General features: G+C 43.5%; 1 long non-coding RNA gene across 2 annotated transcripts in view; it reads right to left on the bottom strand.

The window, feature by feature from the left end:
- Positions 1-12208, bottom strand: part of LOC116647053 — a 148330-nt gene extending 136122 nt beyond the window's left edge. For both annotated transcript variants that reach the window (XR_004302266.1, XR_004302268.1), the window contains exon 1: positions 11536-12208. This is a non-coding gene — a long non-coding RNA (uncharacterized LOC116647053). The remainder of the gene's footprint in view (positions 1-11535) is intronic.
- Between the last annotated feature and the right edge of the window lie 300 nt (positions 12209-12508).

Raw genomic sequence — 12508 nt, 5'->3', positions numbered from 1 at the left:
AAGATTCTAAGATTCATAAGAGTATATAAAAGTTGAATGTATTAATTATTTTCATCAGAAAATAAAGGGCTAAACTGACAAGATTAGTCCTCAGGCATATAAACCTTTCTATTTTGTGTAATGTGGTAGCTTCCAATTTTTTTCAACAAATGACATATACTTATAGTAAACTAGAAGATAACTTTACAAAAATAGTGACATGTTCCCTCAGAAACTGTTTAGTAGATGTTTAGTTTTTAGAGTAAGTTTGTAGGAAGAACAAACAAGATTCTAATTCTGGAGTTTTTAAAATTTTTTTTTTTTTTTTTTTAAGATTTTATTTATTTGCGAGAGAGAATGAGAGACAGAGAGCATGAGAGGGAGGAGGGTCAGAGGGAGAAGCAGACTCCCTGCTGAGCAGGGAGTCTGATGTGGGACTCGATCCCGGGACTCCAGGATCATGACCTGAGCCGAAGGCAGTCGCTTAACCAACTGAGCCACCCAGGCGCCCCTAATTCTGGAGTTTTTAATGCCTCCTCTGAGAGTAGAGGCAAATCCTTCTATGGTGTCTTTTTAATACATTTTCAAAATTTTTTTTTTGCTTTAAATCAGATCATCATGTTTCCCTTGCCTCACCAAACAACAGCAACAACAAAACAATACGTTGCAAAGTACCACAAATAGGAACTATGATCACAGTGGCCAGAAGAGGCCATTCTACGTCCTTAACTTTATCTGCAGCTCTCAGTTCACAGGTCCAAACACTTAGAGCACCCAATTAAGGTTGGGAGTTAAGCCTTCAGGTTGATGACCTCTGGGAATTTTGTTTGTTTGTTTATCCTCTCATTCTGTTTTTGTTCTTACTGTTTTTGTCTTTGATTGTCTTGCTTTTAATAGACCTGCATGTTTGCACAGAGCTTTGGATCTTAGTGATGGTAAGTAGATAAGAAAGATTTAAGACCTGTTAAGAAGGAAATAGAAAAGAATTTGCTTTATACTGGGGCCTTACATTACCAGGGATCAAACTGAATTGTGACAAAGATTTCTAAGGATGATATAGAAATATTGGGGATGGGAAGCTATCCCTCCAATGACTTGTTTTTCACAGATGGTAAGTGATACTTATGAGTGCACCTTCGGGCATCACTATAATTCTTTGGATAAAAGTAAAAGAATTAACTTCTCCTAAATCAAATCACTAATGGGTACAAGATGGTGGCAGAGGGAAGGACATGGTAGAATCATTTGCTCATTCTCTCCAGCGTTACTGATGTCAACTTGTGAAACATGGACAATGAAACAAGTTCTCAGTAAAAAAAAAAAAAAATAACAAAAACAAACAAGCAAAACCAGTGTGGAAGTATAAAAATTGTTGCCAAAATCATCAGTGTCCGATAGTCCAAAGGAACAGGTAATAGCCGTGTGCACACACCCAAATGCCATCTGTTGCATTTGATTTCATTCCTTCACTGTCTTCCACACAGGTAGCAGAGAGCAGGGCCAGTGCATTCTTTCAGAAAATTGAGTTTTTGAGGCATGGCTGATTTGTTGCTTTCAGTTGCTTTAACGATCAATTCAGCCATAGACATTACTACTGATTATGAAGAAAGCTGAAGGGAACTATAGAGTGAAAGGAGCATGTGTTAAAAGGGAAAAATTTGTGTAATTAATTAACTCAGCATTATTTTGGAACACCTACCATGGGCCAGGGAACATTCTATTTATTGAGAGCAGTCACAATCCATGAAAGCCTTGCCCCCAATGGAGCTCGCATCCTGAGTGAAAAAGGCAGTCAACAAACATTCACTTGCACTTACTGAACATTTAATGTGTGGCTGGGCGTTTTTCTAAGACGTTTACACGCGTTACCCGCATGACCCCATCTAATATTCACAAAAGCCCTGAAACGGGAAACATAAAGATACTGAAGAAGAAAAGAAGGTAATTTACGCAGCCAGTAAGTCATAATTCTGAGAATCTGAAGCAAAACTGCATAAATTCCAGATGTTGTAGGTAACTGGTCATGAAGGAAATACAGCAGCAGAAGGAAGGGAATCTAAAATCAAAGGTGTTCATGGTGGGTGGTGGTGTTTAATTCTGAAACTGGTGGCCATGGAAAACCTTTCTTGGGAAGGTGATTTTGAGCGCAGAGGGAGTCATTGTTTAGTCTAAGAGCTAAGCATTCTGAATAGAGGGAAGAGCAAAGGCAAACATGCCTGAAGACAGTACGTTTGAGAAGCACTGAGAAGCAAGCACGGAGCACAGTGACGGAGGGAGGAGGTGGCCCGAGATCGCGACAAATGGGTCCTGGTAGGGGAGGCAGTGGGGGGCGGTGGCTGCACACAGCTGATCACTTCCTTTGTCCCTGCAGCCACTGAAGGTGCTGTGCTCAGACGTCCTCAGGTCCTCTACCATTTCTACGTGACCCGCACAGGCTTGGTGTGCTGCCTCTTGGAACTTGTCTCTGGAAAACGGTTCTCAAGCGCCTGGGGTCCCTTCTACCCTTTTTCCATGCACAGAATACTAGCAGTGCCCAGGAATTATGTCTCCCCAGGGCAGCCAATGACTGACAGGTGCAGCATAACGGGGACCAGCTCCCAAGCCTTGAGCCAGGACCAGTTTGAAGAGGACTTTACACTCCCGAGTCTTCTTGTAGGATGAAGGTGAAGCCATCTCCTTTGCACGTGAATCTTCCTTTCAGGGCGTGTTTTTGAGGAACTCAATCTAAGACAAATGACATTTGGTAACCTAAACTGGTTCATCATAGGAAGCAGATTCTAATCCTCCAGGATCGAAACCTGGAGTTGGCCTCCTCAGTGGTACTGAAGACCACACCACTGGTGGTAAGTGAAGTGTATATGCTGCACCAGTGAGATTACTGTGAACCGGGATGGATCCAAGTGGAAGGAGGCACACGGGTAAATGCAGTATCTTCATGGGTGCGGGGGGAGTGGCAGAGGGAGACGGACAAGCAGACTCCTCGCTGAGCGCGGAGCCTCAAGGCGGGGCTCCATCTCATGACCCTGAGATCAAGACCTGAGCCAAAATCAAGAGTCCGACACTTAACCAACTGAGCCACTCAGGTTTTCTGAAAGAAAACAAAAACCCCAAAAAACAACAACAACAAAAATTTCTTTGTATCTGAATAGGTCAGTAGGACCTCTTAGAAATTAAGTCAGAATTAAATTCTAAAGTAGGGTAGTGTCTGCGCTCAGTTTAGAATAGACCCTTTTATTTGTCTGGAGTTATATTTTAAAATTAGGCTATTGATTTGAGATTTATTTTTCAGTGTAGGCACTTACAGCTATAAAATTTCCCTTTAATCCTGCTTTTGCAGCACCCCATAGGTCTTGGCACACTGTGTTTTTATTTCTCTTCAGCTCTAAACATTTTCTAGTTCCCCTTGTGGTTTCTTCTTTGATTCATGGGTTGTTTGAGATTGTATGGTTTTTTTTTCTATTTGTATATATTTATAATTTTCATTCTTGTTCTGTTAATGATCAGAGAAGGTGCTTTATGTGATAGTACCCTTTAAAATTTATTGAGAATTGTTTTGTGTTCTCACATATGCTCTATCCTGAAAAGTGTAACACCGTGCGTTTGAGAAGAAGGTGTATATTCCACTGCCACTGGGTAGACTGTTCTCTATGTGTCTGTTAGATCTAGTTGGTTTGTTGTGTTGTTCAAATCCTCTACTTACTTATCTTCTGTCTAGCTGTTATCCATTATTGACAGTGGGACTTTGAAGTCTCCATCTATTTTTGTAGATCTATTTCTGTATTCAATTCTATAGATTTTTGCTTCATACATTTTGATGGTCTGTTATTCGGTGTGTAAATACTTTATTTGTCATAGCTTCTTCTATATTGAAACTTTTATTAATAGGTGATGTTTTTCTTTGTCTTTTATAAACTTTTTTTTTTTTTTTAATTTACAGACTCTTTTGTCTGATATTAGTGTACTTAACCTCGTTCTCTTCTGGTCACTATATTCATGGAAGACCTTGCTCCATCCTTTCACTTTCAACCTATTTGTGGTTTTGGATCTAAAGTGCGTCTCTTGTAGATCACATGTGGTTGGATCTTTTTTATTTATTTAAGATTCCACATATAAATGAGGTCATACAGTATTTGTTTTTCTCTGTCTGACTTATTTCATTTAGCAAGATCCCTTCCCATCCATGTTGTTGTAAATGGCAGGATTTCCTTGTTTTTGTTTTTGTTTTTTAATGGCGGAGTTATATTACATATAAAACACACACACACACACACACAACTTCTTTTATCTATTCATCTATTGATGGACACTTAGGTGGTTTTGACATCTTAGCTGTTGTAAATAATGCTGCTGTGAACATGGGGGTGCAGATGCCTTTTCGAGTTAGTGTTTCTGTTTCTTTTGGATATATTCCCAGCAGTGGAATTGCTGGGTCATATGGTAGTTCCATCTGTAATTTCTTGAGGATTCTCCATAGTGTTTCCCACAATGTCTGCACCAGTTGACAGTCCCACCAAAGGTGCACAAGGGTTCCTTTTTCTCCACCTCCTTGCCAGCATTTGTTATCTCTTATCTTTCTGAAGATGACCATGCTAATGGGTGCGAGGTAATATCTTATTATGGTTTTAATTTTCATTTCAAAGATACATACAAAGAGAAGGAAATCTAGAGGGGAAAACATTACTGTTTAGGTTTGATTGACTCAGGCTGTTTTCTCGGGATTTCTAGGAGAAACAATGCATCTCACACATCTGCTCCCCCTGCTTTAATCCTAATCCAGCTACAAGTCATAAGCCAATCAGACAGGTAACTTAAGCTGGCAGGACTCTGGTGAGCCACACTTCTTTTTCATATTAATTTAACAGAAGGCAGCTTTAAGGATTTGCTGGAATATTAGGCTGCATGAGAAGTCTATTAATCTGTCATCTCTATACATCTTTGAGAATCTCAAGGCTTTGTGAAATTAAAAGCATAGGGACGTTGTAAGCAGTACAGGTCCCTGAGGTTGTGGGGAAGGCGGAGAAGCCGTGAAGATTGTGCAATCGCTCCTTGCGGCGTTTGCAAGCTGCTTTGGACCCGTCCTCCCTGGCCGCAGGGCTCCATGCACAGGGCGCTGCTCACGGTCTCTAGGAGTGTGGTCCACATTCACATGGGCTTTGAGTCCCCGTGGTGATAATTCTTTTTGACTCTCTCACTGTAAAAATTGAAATGCACATGCTCTTTGGTTTAAACAGTCTTTTACTCTCCACTAAGCATTCTTAGTTTTGTTTTTCTCTATCTCCCCATGTACGCCAAGCCATTTTATTGCTTGTGAGAAAGCGATGATGATTTTATCTAAGACTTAAATAAATCACTCAGCAGTAGGCCCACTGCTTCTGTGGAGGGCCAGTGGCATCTGCGATATTCTTACTAAAATACATTTATTCAAGATCCAGCTTAGCCTGAGAGAAACAGACATCACTAAATGTGTGATTGTAATAGGGCTGTCCCTTAAGACAAAAGAGCAAGCAGAGTTTTTTGTTATAAATGCCACAACAATAATATCCGAGCATATGGTGATTCATTGCTACACAGCACAGTAACATTTATGTCATGAGTCACATTGTTACCCAGGATACGTTCCCTTGAATTCCAAGTTTCTATGATATGAAGAAATGAAAATGATTAAGTTTGGTATTCAGTCATCTCTATCCAAGGGACCCATTCAAACTCTGCCCCTTCCTCTCCTTAGCGGTTTCCTCTCCAGGGATGGCACCATGGAGGGAGGGGAGAATCACAGATCTGTATCCTGCTCGCTCAAGACACTGCTGTGGGGGAGGGTGGACGTAACCACTGAGTCGCTCTCCTCCTGGAAGTACCTCCAAAGAAATCATCACACCTTTGCTCTGGCAAAACTCCTCCTCCCCTCCCTTCCGGTTGCCTTGAAGTCAAGGGTCTGTACATACATGACGCACATCACCCAGAAATTCTTTAGGTGATGAATGTCACGGATTGCTCTATCTGCTCAGCTCTTAGGCAAAAATCTCAAACACCAAGTACTAAACTGCACATGGAGATCATGTGTGTTGCCCAAGCCTTGCAGTTGGGTTTGTTTCTTCATTTCCTGGTGGAGGATGATGCCCCGTGGGACCCCAGGTCAGGCTTTTCCAGGTGCTCCCTCTTCCTTTATTCACCTTGCACTCCCAGCTTGGGAGAGCCCAGCCATGTGCCTGATGAATCAAGGGCACCTCTGTTATCTCCTTCTGAGAAAACTCTTCGGTTCCCACAACTGATGGGCTCTTCTCCCTTAATCATTTCCTCCCCTGCCACTGAGTGGCAGACAGCCCAGAGCCTCCTGTCCCTGTGATTCTGCTGCCCCGTGTCTCCACTGCGGGTCGGATGGCTTCTCCCCTGGACCTCTCCTGCAGCCCCCGCTCTACTACAAGGCGACACTCTTCCTCCTCAGCAGAGAAGCTCCACTGGAGCACCAAGCTTGCAAGAGCCTGGCTGCAACTTGCCCCTGGTTGAACACTATGGAAATTCTCATCACGAGTTTTCATACCTAATAAGTATGACAGCGTGGGAAAGCTTTTCTGGAGGGCTCAAAGGTGTTTCATAATTTGAAGATCCCTTTGAAAACTGGGGGCAGGGTGGGTTGGTTCTTATACTTGTATATTTGCATATAGTCTACTGACATTGTCTTATCAAGTAATAAATGAATTGTAAATAAATTTACAATTCTTTAATAAATTCTTTATTAAAATAGATGGAAACCTCTGATTCTTTGACTAAGGCTGGGAACACGCCAGGTTTATTTGGAGCCTTTCATTTTCCTCTGAATACTCTCATTACAAACACCTGTCAGATGGCCTCAGTGGAAAATCTGGGAGGATGAATTCATTGCCAAGGCCTTGGTGAAGGTGGCACCAGGTACAGCTCCCGGGATAGTCCCCAAAGCAGTGAGAGTTGAAGACTTTCTGGGAATCATGAGGGGAAATCAAATGCAAATTAAGCTAACTCTATGTTTGGGCTCACACGAGGATCCCAGAAAAGAACTTTCAGTGACAGAGCAAAAGAGTAGAACTTACTATTGAGTAAATAACATCAATAGTGACCAACTTTGGATGTGTATGTGTGTGTGTGAGTTTAAGGAAACTATAAATGTCTAGGTAAAGAGAATGCTTAAAACAACAACAAAACAAAATTATTCCTCATTATAGCCAATGCTTTCCGAAGTCAGAGATCATCTAATGTTTAAATACAAAAGACAGGCCCTGCTCAATCAATGTAATTTAAGACTTTAGATGTTCTTCTTTTTTCTTTTTTTAATAAATTGAAATGCAGTTGATTTGGGGTAGTAAAATATAGGGTCGGGGCGTATTCTAGGATACAGCAAAGTTGTATAGAATAGTTAGGAACAACAAATTAATCATTATAAGTATCAAGAATCAACACAGGATCCTCTATTTTGGTCCAAAAACAAGATTCAGATGACTTTGCAAAATAAAGATTTCCAAGGGCAGAGAATCTGTTTTGTCTGTGCACATACAGTACTCAGTGAAGGTAATTAAATACATCAAATCAGTAGAAGAGGAAAGAAAGGAGACGCTCATGATGAGGACCAGGGACATGCTCCCTCTTCTTATTCATTCTTCTCGATTACCTCTCTTGTTCCTTGCCTGCCCACAATGGGCAGCTCTCCTCCTGCAACTTCCCCATCCCGCTGCGTACCTACATGTTCTCTATGTGGCCAGGGCACTTGGAACCTGCAGGGGGCACGCACAGCTAGGACAGAGCAGCCCAACGAGCCTTGGAAATGAGATGCTGGACAACACAGACATGAGACTTTGAATCCTGACTTGACGGCAGGGGTGTACATTCAGAAGCTAAGTCAGGAAGGGGACAGACACAGGATCACTCGTGGGATCCTACCTATAAGCAAAGCAACAAATAATGTTGGGTGGGAGGAGGTGCCCATGACTCCAAATAAGCAGAGAGATGGCATGGGGGAAGGACACAAATATGATCTGTGGTAGTCTGAGGAAAAGGAATTCTGTTCACAAGGATATAGCCTTGGAAGGAGAGGGATGTATTTCTTCCCATGCAGGTAAAATGTATGCACAGTGCGCAGACGCTAACAGTAAAGATAGCTTCCTGCGGATGCCTGTCTCCATCCTGTTGAAGAGTTACCTAGCTCTGGGTGCCAATGGTGGCTTCTTCCCAATTTTTCTACCGGTTCCACTTCCTAATCAACTTTCATGTCACTCCTGCACCTTTAGTGTTGTTTTCAGGGCACTGTGGAATGTCAGGGCAGGAAAGGGTCCTTGAGATTCTCTACAACCTTTAACTTACAGACTAGAAAACCGGGAATCAGGTCAACTAAGTGCCTTATTGTTCTTACAGAGCGCTGTTGGTAGACATTTTAGACACAGTGCAGATCTTCTGAATCTCACTCCAGTTCTCTTTCTAGCATATCAGCCAAATGTTTTCTTCCTCCTTCTTCTGAGAACAGACTGCGTTGGGGGGTGGGAGTGGAGGTGGGGGCGGGGAAATGTGTGTGTGTGTTTCTAGCATGTGTATATTAATAGGGATCACTTATTGAAAAGAGAGAATTACTAGGGAAAGTACAGAAAAGTTTCTAGGATGTGTTCTGAAGGTTAATAAAACTGCCAAACTTGTTCAAAGGAATTTAATTCACTCTTTTAACAATGCATTTGCATCTATTAGCCCCCTGGACTAATAGTGCTGCCCAGTAGAAATGCAATGAGTGCCACAAATAGAAGCCACATATGGTATTTTAAATATTCTACTACTTATGTTTAAGAAGTAAAAATAAATGAAATAAATTTACTAATATATTTTATGTAACTCAATACACCCAAAACATCATTTTGGGTATTCAAATACAAAAATTATTAAATTTTGTATTCAATACAAAAATTATTAAAATGTTTACATTTTTTTTTCTTTAAAACAAGTGTGTGTTCCACATTTGCAGCTCATCTGCATTCGACCACATTTTAAATACTCAATAGCCACACATGCTTAGCAACCACCATATTGGGCGGCAGAGCCTTCAGAAGTAATTTTTTAGTATAACTAGTATTCAGTCACAGAAATCATAGCCATTGTCCATTTAGTAGCTATGACTTTGGTATGAGATTTCAATCATGTCTCCTCAGTGACTATCGCTAATTAAAACTGTCAGCTTCTTGATTAACATCTTTGCACACCTTCAAAAATAGGTTTGCTTTCGTAACTTCAACTCACAGAGGCATTTGTCATGGGCTTTAATCAGATGCAAGAGGTTTTAGTCAAAACAACACTTAAAAGTATTCTTTAAAATTAACTTAAAGTATGGCAGAAAACAAGCAGCTTTTCTTTAAAAGAGTCACATAGCAATCTCCTGCATTTTCGGTAACGTACTTGCATGCAAAATGTATTTCCATTTCTGAAGCTGTTAAAATAATTGGATGGCTTTCTATTTGAAATGCTGAGTAATCTAAAGTGACGATCAGGTGTTCCCAACCAGGCCTGACATCCTTAGTGCTTCCAGAAATTCAAATCTTTCAAGCTGATTACACATTCCTTCCTGCACTTCAGTATTACTTCTATTTAAGTGTTCCATTTTACAGGTTGATTAATGGAATAAAAGTATGAATAAAAAACTGGCCTGGGATGACTGACAGATGAAATGAAAATTCACAACAGTAGCTGAGGTTGAATCTACCAAAGCGGGACTGGCCTTGCTCCTGCTTAGCTTCTAATGCTTGGCCGGCCAAATGCAACAAACATGTGGGGGTAGATCACACAGGATAAAGAAAGGAATCACTCAAGGAAGAAACAGGTGGGTTCTATCTTCAGAGAATGAAGTCCTATTGATGAGAAATGAAGATGAAATCAATCAGAAAATAATTTTTTTAACAACACAAAAATGGGAATAATCTCCAGGTCTTCCTGGCTGAAAAAAAAAGTAGAAAGGGAAGCAGAACCCAGACAGTGGAAATAACCCCAAAAGAGACTCCATGTACTCCTACTTGCTCACTGTGACTTGCTCTGCATGGATGCATGCCTGCCACCTGACACGGGACGCCTCAAAGAGCCAGAGAAAAAGCATCTTTACATGGCCCATCTCTAGTCTCTGTCTTTTAAAATCAGTAGGTTGCTCCTGTATGAGTCTAGAAGTCATGTATTTGGCTGTATTAAATCCGAGTAATTTTAGGGGATCTGCCGATGGCTACCATTCACTCTTCCATTATGATTTCTTTTTTTTTTAATTAAAGATCTTATTTATTTATTTGACAGAGAGAGAAAGAGAGAACACAAGCAGGGGGGCGGGAGAGGGAGAAGCAGGCTCCCTGCTGAACACGGAGCTGGATGCGGGACTCGATCCCAGCACCCTGGGATCATGACCTGAGCCCAAGGCAGACATTTAACCCATTGAGCCACCCGGGCGCCCTGTCCATTATGATTTCTAAACAAAACTGTAAAGCCTCTGCAGCTGATTAGGCACAGATCTCATACCTTGAGGAAGGTTCCCAGTCAATTTAGATAAAGGACACCCGAATAAGAAAATGGGTGAAGCTGGTCAAAGAGGAAAAAAAAAAGAGAAAAAAATGGGGTGAAAATGGTCTTCCATAAAGTCTAAGCATCTCTATTTTCTAACAAAGAGAAAAACAAAACTTGTAGGCGATGAGTCAAATTCTCACAGCAGATCTTCTGATTCATTCTATCTGATTAACACTTCTATTTGTGCCAGAAACTTCCGATACAAACTGGATGTTGGAGGAGAGAGAAAGGAAGGAGTGAGGGGGTCTGAAGGAGACCGTCTGCCTGAGGAAGCCTCACGCGGCGTCCAGCGACGGGGCAGGGTCTGGGTGCTGCGCCCTGGCTCCCACTTGTCCCCGCCCGCCGGGCCCGGGGACGCGGAGCATCTGCGATGCTGGGTTCACGTTTTACTTGCGCGTCAAGACTGCGTTTCAGCTTCATGACACAAGCGGCTTAATTCTATTTTGATATTTTCTGAAAATACTCCCTTTGAACAAGCCATTTAGCGTACCATCACATTTGCAAAAAGCCACACTCCAATTTAACTGCAAAAGAACACCTTTTCTTTACTGAGCCAACTGCCAAAACATGTGAAAATGTTCTCCATTTGGAAGGCAAGTCGGTCTCTCCCCGCAGCAGACCTGGGGCACAGACAGGTTTCCACAACACCCCTCCGCGTGGGGGGACGCTCCTCCCCACCGGGGACAGGGACGTCTGAGGGCCGCCCCGCGAGGCCGGGGGCCGGCGCCCCGGAGAGGGTCCCGAGTGACCGCCCCGCTGTGTCAGAGCGCACGGCGCGGCCTGCAGGGAGCTCGTCTTCCCGAGTCCCGGTTCCCACAACCCCAAACCCGACAGGGTACGGCCGCGGGGGGCTCGGGGGGACCGCGGGTGAGCGCGTCTGGCTGAGGGGCGCCGGCCGGGCGCGCTTCGCTCTGAGTTCTCCCCGCGGACGACGTGCATCGGAGCAGCCGCTCCCCGCCTCAGGTCCTCGAGGGCGCTCCTGGAAATACAGACAAACAGCAGCGTCCCTACCGTGCACGAGGCTCCTTCCCCGATCCCCGAGCAGCACTGCCCGCCTGGCTCACTGCTGGCCGGCCGCGGGTCCCAGGTCCGGCTGTCCCCGCACGCGCTCTCCCTGCAGGCCGCAACGCAGACGATCAGTACAGGGACAAGCGAGTCCTTCAAGCACTGCAAGCTCAGCAGGTAATGAATCAGAAGCTGAGGTCGGGTGAGCAGGCCCCGCGCACCCATCCTAGTAACAGACCGGGATGCTCAGGCCGGCCTGTCTCTCTGCCAGGCCCAGCTGTCCTTGTCCCCGCAGCAGGTGGCCCCTGCGTCCAGGGGGCCTGTGAGCTGCAGGAAGCACCGGAGCAACGCGGTCATAGACCCAAACGGCTTTAAAAAAATCAGATTATTTTAACTGAAATTGGTCAAGACCGCTGTCCGATCTCCCCATTCCCTTCATTACACTGTCAGCTAGAGCTTCAGACTCAGTCACAGTAATAGCATGTCCACTGGGGCACTGTCGTCACATCTAGCGAAACGGTGACCCCGTTTCCTCCCACAGCAGCGGTGTGCCATGAAGACATCGCTCCTGGGCGGTAACTGGCCTTCTGGACACCTCCAGGTGTACCTAGTTGTTCCTGCACTGGATGGGATGAAGTCATCCAAGTAAAAACAGAAGTGCCTGCAAATCACACAAATACACCCTCCTAACCCCAAACTAAACGCATCCTCTGATTTCCCCTCATCTTGGCTCCAAAACCGCCCACAGCCATATGCATTCCACCTGTTATGAGGTTAGACCATACGGGAGAAGTTGGAGTAGAAAGGGACAGTGGTTGAACGGATTACTGTTAAAATATCTTAATTTTGCAGAATTAAAAAAGAAAGCATGTTAACACATGGCTATGACCCCTCCCCCCCAAGTTTCTAAAAGGGTTTTGTACCTCTTATCTCTATAATTAGTAATAAAAGCAAATTTCAATCAACCATGCTAAAATTG

Source organism: Phoca vitulina, unplaced genomic scaffold (assembly GCF_004348235.1).
Source record: "Phoca vitulina isolate PV1807 unplaced genomic scaffold, GSC_HSeal_1.0 scaffold38, whole genome shotgun sequence".
NCBI classification, from domain to species: Eukaryota; Metazoa; Chordata; class Mammalia; order Carnivora; family Phocidae; genus Phoca; species Phoca vitulina.
This window is presented reverse-complemented; position numbering and strand designations above follow the sequence as displayed.